Source organism: Dipodomys spectabilis, unplaced genomic scaffold (assembly GCF_019054845.1).
Source record: "Dipodomys spectabilis isolate Male_0828 unplaced genomic scaffold, ASM1905484v1 ptg000457l, whole genome shotgun sequence".
NCBI classification, from domain to species: domain Eukaryota; kingdom Metazoa; phylum Chordata; class Mammalia; order Rodentia; family Heteromyidae; genus Dipodomys; species Dipodomys spectabilis.
Genome location: NW_024871134.1, coordinates 2546493 through 2562893, shown reverse-complemented (window position 1 = coordinate 2562893; position 16401 = coordinate 2546493).

Sequence of the window (16401 nt, the reverse complement as noted above, 5' to 3'; positions counted from 1 at the left end):
GAGTGTGAAAAATATTTGTAAATTAATCTGACAAAAGATTAATATCCTGAATATGTAAGGATCTCAAAAACTAATGCTGGAATCATAACAAAGAAAAGCACCTACAACTCAAAAAAATAAGCAAAAAATTTGAACAGTTATTTTCATAGAAGAAATACATATAGCTCACGCCTGTAATCCTGGCCACTCAAGAGGCTAAGGTCTGAGGATTTCAGTTCATACATTGTCAATCCATGAGGCTCGTAACTCCAATTAACCACTAAAAAGCTGGAGGCACCTCTGTGGCTGCAGTGGTAGAAAGCTAGGCTTGAACAAGAAAACCCAGAGACAGCTCCTAGGCTCTAAGTTCAAGCCCTAAGTCCAAGAAGAAGAGGAAGATGAGGAGGAAGAGGAAAATGAGGAGGAGACTGAGGAGGGAGGAGGAGGAAGAGGAGGAGGAATTGACAATAAATATATAAAAAATAGTAACGTTAGTATTAGAAGAAATGCAAATCCATAAATATCAATATCATCTCAACACAGTTTGAATGATGGCTATCAGAAGGACAAATCTCGCCAAATATCAGTAAAGAAGTGGAGAAAGCAGAACTATTGTTCAAAGGAAATGGAACTAGTAGTTTAAAGAGACTTCGTACTGGGCTGGGAAGGTGGCTCAGTGGTAGAGAGCTTGCCTTGCAAGCTTGAGGCCCTGGGTTCAATTCCTCAGCACCACATAAGCAGAAAAATAAAAACCAGAAGTGGCGCTGTGGCTCAAGTGGTAGAGTGCTAGCCTTGAGCTGAAGAGCTGAGGGACAGCGCCCAGGCCCAGAGTTCAGGCCCCATGACCGGACCCCCCCCAAAAAAATGACTTTGTACCTAAATGTTTATTATGACACTATTCACAATAGGCAAAATATAGACTCTACCTAAATGTCTGTCAATGGATAAATGGATTAAGGAAGTGTGGTGTGCATATATACATATATAATTATCAGTGGATGAATGGATTAAAAATATGATATATATATATATGTATGTGTACATGTGTATATGTGGTCATGCATATACCTATATAGGCACGAATGAGTGTATATAATGGAACATTTTTATATTCTGCTGTAACGAAGGAAATGCTGTCATTTACTCAGGTGATAGTGCAACTGGAGTACATGATTAAGTGAAATAATTCAGCTACAAAAGGACAAAAACCATATGTCCTCTGCCAGGGAGTGAGAAGTTAGAACAATGGATCAGCAGGAGAGCGCTGATGGCTAGACTCTGGCTGGGGTCTGGAAGAGAGATCATAGAGCTGGACTTCGCCTCCTGGACACAGCCATGTGGAATCAGACCTAGAGGTGGTAAGCACAGTGGCTGTCTGCAGCTACCAGCCGGATGTTGCTTCTCTGGTTTGCTGGCTTGTGTCAGAATGAAGGTTTGATCTCAGAGCTTGGTCCCCGTCTCTTTGCTTTCTCCTTTCATGGCTAGCGCACTGGCATCTGAGCCACAGCTCCATTTCTGGCTTTTTGTTGGTAACTTGGAGATGGGAATCTCAGAGACTTTCCTGCCTGGCCTGACTTTGAAGCTGGATTCTCAGATCTCAGCCTCCTGAATAGCTGGGATTACAGGTGTGAGCCACCAGCTCCTAAATATGTGGGTTTTTATAAAGAACTAAGGGAGATGATCTCCAAACAAAGGAATGAGGAGGAGATGGAGAGGCTAGTTAGCTAGATTGGTTTAATATACACTACTTGCATGTCTGGAGACATCTATGACACAGGTAGAGACATCACACTTTAGTTCATTAATTTAGAATTACTATGCTCTTTTTTTTTATATCAGTTGTGGGGCTTGAACTCACAGCCTGGTGCTGTCCTTGAGCCTCTTTGTGCTCAAGGCTAGTGTTCTACCACTTGAGCCATAGCACCACTTCTGGTTTTTGAGTGGCTAATTAGAGATAGGAGTCTTACAGGGACTTCTCTGCCCAGGCTAGCTTCAAATCATGATTCTCAGATCTCAACCTCCTGAGTAGCTAGGATTAAAGGTGTGAGCCACCAGCACCTGCTTCATGATAATCACTTTTAAAAGGTAAATATTAATAAGCCAAAGAATGTATTATATTAATGCTTAAATATATGATACATCAGCAAAATTTAAGACTTTGTATATCATTTAAGTGTTTTGATAGCCAGGTACCTATAATATGAGGCATTTATCATTTCTGAGTGTTTATTACCTATGAATAATATATACAAAATATATGGAAATATATGTCTCTGTGTATTTAATTTAATTAATTTTATAGGCTTACTACTAAACAATCACTGCTGATATTAACACACAATCTTCAGTAGGCAAGAATAGCACTGTGAATTTGGTATTAGAATGTGGGAATCCAGAAAAGATGATAAGAAGTTCATAAGAAGAGTTCACCCTCTTGAAAAGGTGGTTCTACTGTTCTACTTCATCTCTACTTACAAATCAGAAACAACCAGAAAACATGATACCTCATTATCCTTCTCTTTTGCTTCCTTCCTTTTATCTTTTCTTTTTTCTTCCTTTCTTTTCTCCTTCCTTCCTTCCTTCCTTCCTTCTTTCCTTCCTTCTTCCCCCCCCACCCCTCTCTTTCTCTCTCTCTCTCTCTCTCTCTCTCTCTCTCTCTCTCTCTCTCTCTCTCTCTCTCTCCCTCTCTCTCTCTCTCTCTCTCTCTCTCAGTACAGGTTCTGGGGTTTAAACTCAAGGCCTGGGTAGTATCCCTTAATTTTTCTGTTCAAGGCTGGCACTTTGCCACTTTTGCCACAGATCTACTTCTAGCTTGCTTTGTGTGTGATTGAAGCTAAAAGTCTCCTAGACTTTTCAACCCAGAATGGTTTAGAATCAAAACTTCAGATCTCACCCTCCCAAGTGGCAAGGATTACAGGCATGAGCCTGAAATCAGACAATCAGCTAAGAACACTTTTTTAAGCAGCATACAAAACATGTCATTGTATAACAACACATGATGATGATTTCCTAGGTCTAGGTCCTTTAACATTTACTATTTATTTATTTATTGGTTTTACTTTCTTTTAATGAAGTGGCCATTACTGCTAGACCAAAGCATTTCAGGGTACTTATATGAAAATATTCTTACCACTCTAAATGAGCTAAGTAGCGATTCTTTAACATTGTAGTCCGGGGAAGTTCTGCCAGATATGTTGTTTATCAGTTATTTTAATGAGTTGGTGCTCGTCTGAAGCATATTTATCAGAATACGTTACAAGATTCTGTACATTCGACTCAGGTAACATTTTCTTCTTTGCACTTGACTGGTTCCATCAATATTATCCTTACATTTCTGTTTGACATTGGGAATTTTAATCTGCAAGTGGATTCCTCCTTCGCAATAAGGCGATAGTCTCTTTATACTTAGATGCACTTCAAATGACAATTAAATTAAGAGCTCATTCTGGGAAATTGGGTGGAACTCCTCTATGATGTGGGAGGTGACGCCATGTCCTTGTTGAAGAAATGCTGGAGCTGGGCCCTCGGCATCGCCATGCTTACTTCGCTCTGCAGCTCAGCATGCAAATCGGGTTTTGCTAATGAAAAACTGCAGGTGATGGTCACAGAAGCTGGTCACTAAGAGAAAAAGAGACAAAATTGATCTCCACTGCTGTTATACCTGCTGTGTAAGGAGAATGAAAATGATGAATATGGTAACTCATTTATTCTTTTCAAAACACTAACTTAGCAACTGCTTCGAGTGGGGGTTCAAAATTGTACTCGGTGTATTTAAGTATTAGAAAATGTGTGGCATCGTGTAATAAGGAAGTATTTTTGAGAACCCATTATGTGGGCTTTCTAATCATTGGCATACATGTGATCAATGTCTCTATGGTGGCCAGAGAAGCCACGTGCTACTGCAGTAACTCCAATTCTGTCATAATTACTGCATGGACAGGGTCTCTCACTAGCAAAGCTGTATTTCAACACCTAATGTGAATGGGTGGGAGCTTACATGAGCCCCATATATAAGACTGTAAGGGAAATGGTGCATTCTTCACTAAAGGACAACCAGCTGAAGACACACCTTTCAGGTCTGTCTGGATGATCATGTGATGCTGTCACCATTTAAGTGAGGTGGACTGGTAGCTTGAGCCTCTAAACCTAGCTAGATAGGAGTCTGAGATCTGAGAGTCAAAGTTTAGAGCCATCCTGGGCGGGATTATTATCACCAATAAGCTAGAAGTGGATCTGTGGCTCAAGTGGTAGAGTACTCACCTTGAGCAAAAGAAGCTCATGGACAGCGCCTAGACTGAGTTCAAACCACAGAACGAGCAAAAAGAAAATGATAAAAGAAAAGTTCAGAGTCAGCCAGGGGAGACAAATCCAAAAGTCTCTTATCTCCAATTAACCAGCAAAAAGCTGAAAGTGGAAGCATGGTTCAAGTGGTAGAGCACCAGTCTTGAGCACACATGTGAAGCCCTAAAATCCAGCCCCAGTAGCAACAAAGAAAACAACTGCATGCATGTACAGAAGCAGACTCTCACTGCAAATTTAAATTGCTTAGTCAACGGAGTGATTGATTAACCTGATTCATTAATTAGATTGATATTTAAATTAATTTGCAAGCAGGCATTATCTTGGTCATGTTGAGTATTCTACAATCGAAGGTCTCTTTGCGAAAGAGCTGTGGCCTCTGGGGTTCACCCAGCCTGACTCCGCTCTAAGCAGTGACATCGTGTGGCTGTGACCTTTATTCCCAGGCTGCACCGTTGCATTTTCTGAATCCTGATCAGGTGTCAAATTAATTCTGAGCAACTCCTACAAACTATAAAAGAAGTCTCACTTGTCATCTTCAATGGCCAATGTGATCTTTGGGGAAAATATTCTCTGCTATTAATAGTCAGCAAAATGATTTCATGTTCTGCGGAGAAGGTGGCTGAGAACCGTCCAGGCAAACAGGGAAATGCGAAACCAAGCAGACGAGCAGGCATAAAGATGGAAGAAGCCGTGCCTCTGCGCACGCGTGTGACAGTCCAGGGCGGGGGAACCCCCGAGCTGCGCATGCGTGTCTTGTCCACCACAGATTAGAGCGCGTCAACATGATATCAAGTTTTCATTTCTAGAAATTGCACTATCCAGAACATTCACTGAAAAAATAGATTTAATGTTTTTTATTTATTTTAGCTTATTATTATTATTATTGTGTTGTAAGAGGGATTTGATTTTATTTTATGTTTTGCTGGTCCTAGGGCTTGAACTTGGGGCTTGAGCACTAGATTTACTATGTTTAACATGAGTTGAAGAACTGAATGAGGACACACAGACAGTCCAAAGACCCCATCGTTTATAAAATGCCCAGTACAATGTAATGAAACTTTAAAATAATTTTACCAACTTCATTGCTTTGTTTATTCTTAATTTCCTCGGGAATATGTATGACCTTGTGACACACATACAGTTAATCTAATAAACTTTCACTCTATGAAGGCTAAAAGCAATACCAATAAAATAAAAATAACAACTAGTATCTCTGGTCTTGAGGCCTGAATTCAGGGCCTCCCCCTTTTGCTTGGGCTGATGTTCTACCACCACCGCTCAGGCCTAGAGTCCTTGGGACTGTGGAGGCTGACACCTGAGGATCATGGTTAAAGGTTAGCTGCAATTAAACAGCAAAAAGCCAGAAGTGATAGGAGCTCCAATCTTTAATGAAAAAGAGACAGCATCTAGGTCCTGAGTTTAATTAAGCTCAGCATTGCACACACACACACATATACACATACACTCCACCTACTAGCTAGAAAAATTCCGAACTCTGCTATACATGAGGATCTGAGTCTCATAAGTTTACTTAAATCCTACCAGGATGTGATGCGTGCCTTTTCCACGTTCAAGATTCTTCCATTTTGAGATCTGGCAGATCTCAGGATGGGACTGGTTTCTCGTCCTCATGCTACGAGAAACTACCTAGTCACATGATCTTTCACAGAAATGCAGGAGAATGAGGTCCAGCCAGGAGCTCAGAGAGATGAAGAAACTCTTAGTAGAGTCTCCTTCTGGTAATCACAGATTCCATAGATTGCATTTTACTGTTCATCCCACATGTAAGATCTCCCAAGCCCCTCCTAAGGAGGTAGGTCCATGGCGCCTCTATTCACTGAAGTGACCATGTTTGCCATCTCCTACTCTTGAGCAAGATGCCATCTCATCACTGGTGCTGTAGAGCATTTCCTTATTTTGGATGAGGACCAGAGAGCAAAAGACCTTCACAGGGCTGGGGGTTTTATTTTACTTTATTGTTATGTAGTTGTACAATGACTCAACGAGTCAGGCTACGAGTGCAATGCATCTTGATCAATTCACCCTTCCCATTATTTTTGTAAACATGGTGCTAAAGCTAACATGGAAATACGTTTCCTGTCTGTTGGTTGGTAATGGGGAATTTGTGTACATTTCCACGTGCTGAGAATATAAATTTCATTTAATTTTCTTGATTTATTTTTTATGCCAGTACTGGGGCTTGAACTCAGGGCCTCTAGCTTCTACTTGACTTTTTCACTCAAGGCTGGCCTCCTACCACTCAAGCCACAGTTCCACTTCTTGCTGTTTCTTACTGGTTAGTTGAAGATAAAAGTTGCACATGCTATTCTGTCCCGGTTGGTTTCAAACCACAATCCTCCAATCCCAGCCTCCTGTACTCAAGCATGGGCTGTAATGGCCCCAGGATGAGAATCTGAATTTTAATCCAGCCAGTTTCTGTTACGATAAATGGGCATAATTCTTCTAATTTTATATTAAATATCAGTGATCTTTATTATTAAAAGGATAAATCAGAGAGAAGTGGGAGAAAAGTAGAAACTTCTTTTCTATTTTTGCTCAGTAGCAAAACTAACGTTTGTCTAGAAATCTTTATCATTAGGGAAAAAAATTGTATTGCTTTTATATGTATCATTTTTCTAGGCATGTAATTTCCTCTTCTTTCTCACAGAAACATTATGACTGGGAACATGTTAACTGCAACAGAACCACAAAGGAAATAGAGGCAAGACTAAAAATTATGATCTCGATGTAAGAGATTTTGGAAACATAATTCTCTGGAGGGAAGAAAAATAAAATTTCTTAAAACATACTGAGATTTAAATTTTTTCTGCTGGTCTTGGCTGCTGTGTCTCCTGGGACAGTGCAGGCTTGGGAAGCAGTATTTCTACATTTTCCATGAAATACTCATTAATTTTTTAAAATACAAAATCTGAAGATACTTCTGTTTATTTCCCTTTGGCACCTAAGGGAATTGAAATAATGACAGTATTATCATTTTCATCCTGCAAAGCTCATTTCTAATGGATAGAGTACTCAATGATTGTGATACAGATATGTCAAATGGTACTTATGACTCTCTCAAACTTAGGGGAAATATTCTTTTTCTCTCTTCTCGCACAAGGAATGTCATTCACCAGTGACAATCATTTGTTTCAAATAAAACCGTTTTTGTACTGAATTCTAAAAGAAGGCTTACATTCATTTGGGCTTTAGGTGGTCTAATTATGAGAGACTAGTGTATTTTATTTTTCAGTCCTGAAAACAAGGTTATTTTGCTCTTGCTCTAGTGAAGCCTCTGGACAATTTGCATGACAAAAGTCATTCACGAGATAAATTGCTAGAGACTTACATTATTCCCTTGAGATTTTTCTGACATCCTAAAATTGTATTTTTTTTTTCCTAATTCTGGTTGTAGACACATACTGCAACTGAAAAGGAAAGACAAAGGATTCTTATGTAGAAATCTTTCCTTTCAGCAGCCCAGAATAGCAAACTAGAGAGAGACATACTCATAAATTGAATGAACTGTCATGCACTATATTAAAAATGTAATGGCAGAATATGAAAATTAAAAAAAAAAACAAAAACAAAGGAAGGTGTCAGGTGACAGTGGCTCACTCCTGTAATCCCAGCTACTCCAGAGGCTGAGAGTTAAGGATCATGGTTCAAAGCCAACTGAGGCTGAAAAGTCCCTGAGACTCTTTTGTCCAATTAACCAGCAAAAAGCCACAAGTGGAGTCGTGACTCAAGTGGTAGAGTGCCACCCTCGAGCAAAAAAAGCTCAGGGCCAGAACAAGGCCATAGAACTGGCACCAAAGGGCAAGACAGAGACATGGACAGAATGTTGAGGAAAGGAGAGTGATGGGAAAAGGGGAAGAGAGACAGCCAACATACATAAGCTCTGTGTGTTGGGAATGGTGGGATGGAGTACGTCTGGTGGTGCAGGCCTCCGTCGCTGAGCCGCTTCCTTCTCTGCTTGCTTTGCTCCCAGGCAGCCCTGTGTGCAATCTACCTTCTCTAATGACCCAGTGCAAGCCTGGACACTTGAGGGCTGACCCGCCGAGACTGCACACCCCACCTGAGGACCGGGGATCGCATGCTGTGAACCTCAGGATTGACACCCTTTGACCTCTTACGTTTCTCTAGGAGGCACTTTAGACACAACCAATACAGTCAAGATTACATACTCAAATAAAATAATACCCCCCACCCCCGGCCACTCCATTTTCTCTCTAATCGTTTGTCCTTTTATAGTGCTTTGCACATTTCGTGACTGCATTGGTTTTGGTTTGGTTTGGTTTTCTGTGCCTAGGCTTGAATTCAGGGCAGGGCCCACCCCCGGCCACTCCGTTTTCTCTCTAATCGTTTGTCCTTTTATAGTGCTTTGCACATTTCGTGACTGCATTGGTTTTGGTTTGGTTTGGTTTTCTGTGCCTAGGCTTGAATTCAGGGCAGGGCGCTATCTGATGTCCTGCCTCTTGACCCCCCAGCTCCTCTCCCAGCTTTGCTGGTGGTTAACTGGAGCTAGATTCCCAGGGACTTTCCTGTCTGGTCTGTCTATGCACTGTGATCCTCAGATCTCAGCCTCCTGAGTACCTGGGAGCCACTACTGGTGTTTGTTCTTTAATAATGTCAACAAAGAAATGGCCCGAGTCTGTCCAATGCGCCATGCATTCACTTCCAAACTCCTAACACTGGGTAAACGCTCCTCCATCAAACAAGCTTTAAAAGTATCTGAGATGAGTTTTGTGTAGCTAGGATTGGTGGTGATGTTTAAAAAAGAATGCATACAGAATATCTGCATGAAACTAAATGTATAGTGATGTTTAAGACACAATGAATACAGAATATCTGCATGAAACTAAATTGGTCTCCACAGATTTTTTTTAAGTGTGAAAGTTTTTCTTTATTGTGTCTTTCCTTCCCTCCTTCCTCCCCCCTCCCTCTCTCTTCTGCTCATTTCTTTTTTACTTTCTTTCCTTCCTTCCTTCCTTCTTTTTTTTTCTTTCATAAAGACATGGACATATGGTCTCTTTTTGAACATGTAGGGAAGAAGAAAACCCAGAAACATCTGCATATTCCAGCTTGAGATGCTTTTGTAAAATGAGAAATGCCAATCAAATCTCCCACTATATTAACTCATTCAAACTTATGGAATTTAAACTTTAAAACATTTATTTTTTTAAGGCTGATGTTTCTACGTAAACTATTGCAGACTAGACAATTTAAGTGAAACAAATGGTAAGCATAGAAAAGACTTGGATATATAAAGAAATACTAGTGAATAAAAAATGCTTTAACTGATTTCTTTTTTTTTTTTTTTTTTTTAATTTTGAAGACTTTTATTTTTTTTTTTTTAATTTAATTTAATTTTATTTGTGAACATACTGTACAGAGGAGTTACAGTTACATGGGCAGGATAATGTGTACATTTCTTACCAAGCATTGCAGCCTCCTCCTTTGTTTATCCTTCACATCCCTTCCCAGCCTCCCCCCTCCCCCCCTAATCCCAATCCTTCTCCTTCCTCCCTCCCCCCAGCCCCCCCCCCCCCACCAACATTGTAAAGTTCGTTTTGGACATGACAACTTGTACTTCTCATTGTTGCAACAGGTCCACCTGTATCCTTAAACAACTGGTTTTTCCCCATCTCCTCCACAAGTTATACTGACATCAAATATAGTGAAAGCAAGGGTTATACTGTGGGGGAGGGACATACAAAGCAACAAAGAGATAATCTTATAAATGTGTTAGAAACACATGCATGAAAGAAAAAAAACATTAAAATACACATCTAAGGGTTCATTTTCCTGACATCACATTATCTGACCTTTTCCGCTTGACTCATACATATACTAGATATTACAAATAAGGGAAACCATGGGACCTACGTTTCTTTGGGCCTGGCTTACTTCACTTAATATAATTTTTTCCAAGTTTTTCCATTTCCTAACAAATGGGGCAATGTCATTCTTTCTGATGGAGGCATAGAATTCCATTGTGTATATATACCACATTTTCTTGATCCATTCATCTACTGAGGGGCATCTGGGTTGGTTCCATATCTTAGCTATGGTAAATAATGCTGCAATAAACATAGTTGTGCTGGTAGCTTTAGTGTGGTCTTGTTTGTAAACATTAGGGTAAATGCCCAAAAGTGGGATTGCTGGGTCATAGGGGAGCTCTATGTGGAGTCTTTTGAGGAACCTCCATACTGCTTTCCAAAGTGGTTGAACAAGTTTACATTCCCACCAACAATGAATTAAGGTTCCTTTCTGTCCACATCCCCTCCAGCATCTGTTGTTGTTAGAGTTCTTGATTTTTGCCGTTCTCACTGGAGTGAGGTGATATCTCAATGTTGTTTTGATTTGCATTTCTTTTATGGCTAGGGATGTTGAACATTTCTTCATGTGTCTATTGGCCATCCTTCTTTCTTCTTCAGAGAAGTTTCTCTTTAAGTCTTTCGCCCACTTATTTATTGGGCAGTTGTTTCTTTGAGGATTTGTTGTTGGGGGGTTTAATTTTTTGAGTTCCAAGTATATTTTAGATATGAGACCCTTGTCCGTTGTATGGCTAGTAAAGATCTTCTCCCAATCCGTGGGCTTTCTATTGATCTTGCTAGCTATGTCATTTGCCCTGCAGAAGCTCTGCAACTTTATGCAATCCCATTTGTCCAACCTTTCTTTGATTTGTTGTGTTTCCAGGTCTCTATTCAGAAAATTTCGGCCTGAGCCAAGGAGACCTAGGGTTTCTCCTATTCCATCCTGTAATGTTTTCAGAGTGTCTGCTTTGAGTTCAAGGTCTTTGATCCATTTGGAGTTGATTCTGGTGCAGGGTGATATATAAGGATCTAGCTTAAGTTTTCTACATGTAGTTAACCAATTTTGCCAGCACCATTTACTGAAGAGGTTGTCTTTCTTCCATTCTATTGTTTTAGCTCCCTTATCGAAGATTAGATGGCTATAGGTCTGTGGGTTCATTTCTGGGTTTTCAATTCTATTCCATTGGTCCTGAGGTCTGTTCTTATGCCAATACCAAGCTGTTTTGATTACTATGGCTTTATAGTAGAGTTTGAAGTTTGGTATTGATATTCCTCCAGCAGTGTTCTTTCCATTCAGGAGCGTTTTTGCTATTCGGGGTCTTTTATTGTTCCATATGAATTTTTGGATTGCCTCTTCTATTTCCTTGAAGAATGAGGGTGGAATTTTGATAGGTATTGCGTTGAATTTGTAGATAGCCTTGGGAAGTATTGCCATTTTCACGATGTTAATCTTTCCAATCCAGGAGCATGGGAGGTTTTGCCATTTTTTAAGTTCTGTGTTGATTTCCTTTTTCAAGATTTTAAAGTTTTCATCATAGAGGTCCTTCACTTCTTTAGTTAAGTTAATTCCTAGGTATTTTATTTTTTGTGGGGCTATTACAAATGGAGTTGCTTTCCTAATTTCAGCCACACTTTTCTCATTGTTGGCATACAGAAAAGCCATTGATTTTTGGGGGTTAATTTTATAACCTGCTACTTTGCCGAAGTTTTGAATCAGCTTGAGTAATTTGGGAGTGGAGTCTATGGGATTCTTTAAATACAAGATCATGTCATCTGCAAAGAGGGAGAGTTTTATTTCTTCTTTCCCTATTTGGATCCCCTTTATGTCTGCATCTTGTCTTATTGCTGTAGCTAGGCATTCTAATACTAGATTGAAGAGAAGTGGAGAGAGTGGGCATCCTTGTCTTGTTCCTGAGTTAAGAGGAAATGGCTTTAGTTTTTCACCATTGAGTATAATGCTGGCTGTAGGTTTGTCATATACAGCCTTTATCGTATTGAGGAATGTTCCATGGATTCCTAATTTTTCCAAAACCTTCATCATAAAGGGGTGTTGGATCTTGTCGAATGCTTTTTCTGCATCTATTGAGATAACCATGTGGTTCTTATTCTTGCTCCTGTTGATGTGGTGAATAATATTAATTGATTTGCGTATATTGAACCAGCTTTGCATCCCTGAAATGAATCCTGTTTGATCGTGGTGTATGATTTTTTGGATGAATTGTTGAAGTCGATTGGCCAAAATTTTGTTGAGAAGTTTTGCATCAATGTTCATCAAAGAAATGGGTCTATAGTTCTCTTTCTTTGATGAGTCCCTGCCTGGTTTTGGGATGAGGGTTATGATGGCTTCATAGAATGTGTTCGGTAGTGAGCTTTCTCTTTCAATTTCATTGAAGAGTTGGAGGAGTATTGGTGTGAGCTCTGCTTTGAAGGCCTTGTAAAATTCCGCTGTAAAACCATCTGGTCCTGGACTTTTCTTAGCTGGGAGGTCTCTTATTGCTGTTTCTATTTCAATGCTTGATATGGGCCTGTTAAGCTGGTTTAACTCATCTTGGTTTAGTTTTGGCATGTCAATATTTGCTAGGAAAAGGTCCATTTCTGTCAAGTTCTCAAACTTATTAGCATAAAGTTTTGAGAAGTATTCCCTTATAATGTTCTGAATCTTGGTTGTTTCCGTGGTGATGTTTCCATTTTCATCTCTGAGTTTATTAATTTGGGTGTGTTCTCTTCTTTTTCTGATAAGATTTGCTAAGGGTCTGTCAATTTTGTTAAGTTTTTCGAAGAACCAACTCTTTGTTTTGTTGATTCTTTCTATAGTTTTTTTGGATTCTAATTCATTTAATTCTGATTTAATTTTGATTATTTCTTTCCGTCTACTGGATTGGGGTTTATCTTGCTGCTCTTTTTCAAGGAGGTTTAGATGTGTCATTAAATTGCTAGTTTCAGATTTCTCCAATTTGTTGATATGGGAGCTCAGAGCTATAAACTTGCCTCTGAGTACTGCCTTTGCTGTGTCCCAGAGGAGCTGGTAATTTGTGTGTTCATTTTTATTGAATAGCATGAACATTTGAATTTCCTTTCTAATCTCTTCCATGACCCACTCTTGATTCAGCAGTGTGTTGTTCAGCCTCCATGTGATACTGGACTTTCTTTGGTGGCTTTTGGTGTTGAGTTCTAATTTTATTCCCTTGTGGTCAGAGAGAATGCAAGGTATAACTTCAATGTTTCTGAATTTAGACAAGTTTGCTTTGTGGCCTAAAATGTGGTCTATTTTAGAAAACGTTCCATGTGCTGCTGAGAAAAACGTGTATTCTGATGCTGCTGGGTGAAATGTTCGGTAGATGTCTGTTAAGTCTAGTTGATCTATGCAGCTGTTTAGATCTGCGGTTTCTCTGTTGAGTTTTTGCCGAGTTGATCTATCTAGTGGGGAGAGTGGTGTGTTAAAATCCCCAACAATTAATGTCTTTGGATCTATATGGGATTTGAGGGAAAGTAGTGTTTCTTTGATAAATTTGGGTGCTCCATTGTTTGGCGAATAGATATTTAGAATTGTAATATCCTCCTGAAGGAGAGATCCTTTAATTAGTATGTAGCGACCTTCTTTATCTCTTCTCACGAATTTTAATTTGAAGTCTATTTTATCTGATATTAAGATTGCAACTCCCGCCTGTTTATGGGGGCTGTTTGCTTGGTAGATTTTGTTCCAGCCTTTAACATTGAAAATGTGTTTGTTTTTACGGGCAAGATGTGACTCCTGCAGGCAGCAGATAGAAGGGTCTTGTTTTTTAATCCAACTAGACAGTCTATGTCGCTTAATTGGAGAGTTCAGTCCGTTAACATTAAGAGATAGGACTGAGAGGTATTTGGGAGTTCCTGCCATGCTATCCACCTTCTTGGGGGCTGCGAAAACTAGGTTCTTCCTATGGTTCTTGGATTCTCAGTTTGGGTGCAGTTTCTTGGCCTTTGTTGCGGTCTTGTTGGTTTTCTATGTGTAGGACATCTTTAAGAATCTTTTGTAGGGCTGGTTTGGTGGAGATGTATTGTTTCAATTTTTCTTTGCTATGGAAGGTTTTTATTTGGCCTTCAGTTATGAAGGAGAGTTTAGCTGGGTACAGTATTCTTGGTTGATAGTTGTTTGTTTTTAGGGCATGGCATACATCATTCCAGGCTCTTCTTGCTTTGATTGTCTCTGCTGAGAAATCTGAGGTGATTCTAATTGGTTTCCCTTTATAGGTGATTAACCTTTTCTCCTTGACAGCTTTAAAGATCTTTTCCTTGGTCTGAGTTGATCCTGTGTGGATTATAATGTGACGGTGGGATGTCCTATTCTGGTCTGGTCTATTTGGGGTTCTAAAAGCTTCTTGTATCTGAATAGGCCTATCTTTTTGTATGTTTGGGAAGTTCTCTGCTAGGATCCTGTTAAACAAATTTCCTAGACCATTAACTTCTGTTTCTAGGTGCTCCTCTACACCCATTATCCTTAGATTAGGCCTTCTGATGGTGTCTTCTAGGTGTTGAATAGATCTATCATACTTCTTGGACTTGTCTTGGATGGTTGTATGTTCTTTCTCTATAATATCTAGGCTGTCTTCAATCCCTGAGATTCGATCTTCTGCATGGTCTAACCTGCTGTCAAGACTCTCTACTTTGTTTTTTATCTCTTTTCCTTCTAATTGGTCAGCTTTGATGGCTTCAAGTTCTTTGTTGAAGCTCTGTTTTAAGTCTTGTATGAATTTCTTTACTTCCTTAATTTGGTGTTCAGTGTTTGTTCTCAAATCACTTAGTTGATTGGTTATGATTTCTTTGGACTCCCATTCCTTCTGTTGGGTTCCATTCAGCATTCCCTTTGTGGTCTCCCTGACTTCCTTCAGCTCTTTGTTAATGGATTCCATGAATGCCTTTAGTGATCTTTGTGTGTTCTCTACCTGGTCTCTCAATTCCTGTATTACTCTTTGATTAGCTTCCTCCCGTTTGTGGGATTCCTGCAGTTCTCTTTCCTCCCGTTCCTGGGATTCCTGCAGTTCTCTTTGAGTGTTCTCAGCCTGCTCACACCATTCCTCCCTTTCTCTTTGAGTATTCTCAAGTTGTTCACGCAAATCCTGTATCATTTTTTGAGTAGCTTCCTCACGCTTATGATATTCCTGCATAAACTTTTGGGATGCCTCCTCTCTCTCCCTATCACGCTCATACAGAGTCCTTTGTAAGTTGTCAAACTTCTCATTTATCATATTTGCCACCAGTGTTTGTAGAGCTATTTGGGAACTCTCCTCTGGATTGTTCATTATCTGATCTGACCCCTGATTATCAAGATTGGGAATTGAGATACCTGGATTTACCATTTTTCTTGTGTTTTTTTCGGCTTACTCTGCCCATTTGAGATGAAAATAGCACCAGTTTTGTGCTAGAACACTATCTTAAGGCAACCATCAACCAACATTTGCATTTATACAGTCAATAGTCTACAGATACAATCTAGTTCAACAGATACATCTATTCAACATCAAACAACTATATGTTAATGGGCTTCGAACCGCAGAGAAGAATTTGGGAAACCAGAAATTTTTAGGGTTAGGGAGAGATGTGGGTAAAAATTAGGAATAGATTGGTGTGAGGAGGCACAGGGAGAGTTAACTATGTCCTAATCTCAATGCAGGAAATAGGTTGGGTAGGATGCAAGTAGAGAGGGAGAGAAAAAGAAGAAAGGTAAAGGGAAATGAAAAGAGACCAGAAAAAAAATTAGAAACGTAAAAATTAATATAGTTATGGAGATTGAAAGACCATCTATTTAGAGAGGAATGTGAATATAATGAGAAAACAGGAGGGAGATAGAGGAGATGTGAAAAACTTAAAAAATGCTTAAAATATTATATAGGTATAAAGAGGTAGTACTGCTATTAAGGAATTTAAGTCTCAGAGGTTTTGGATTGAGTAATAAGTTTGTGGATTAAGTGTGTACACAATGGGGGATAGGGTCTACTAGTTAACTATGGGTTTATCAGGGTGTGCAGGACAAGAGTTAAGGCACATACAGAAGAACAAAAGAAAGGAAAAGGTGAAAAGGATAAGAAAGGGAGAAAAAAAAAAGATCAGAAGTTCAGTAGAGCTAGACAAAAAACAAAAAGATAATTAAGAAAGAAAGAAATAAAAAGAGAGAAGACAAGAAAAGAAAGGAAAACGTACATTCACGTATTCCTAAAATAAAAATTATAAGAGGAAAAAAAAGTTACTGGAAAACAATTATTTTTTCAAAAAAGGCAAAAATTAAAGATTAATAAAAGTTTTAGAAAAGGAAAAAAAAATTTTA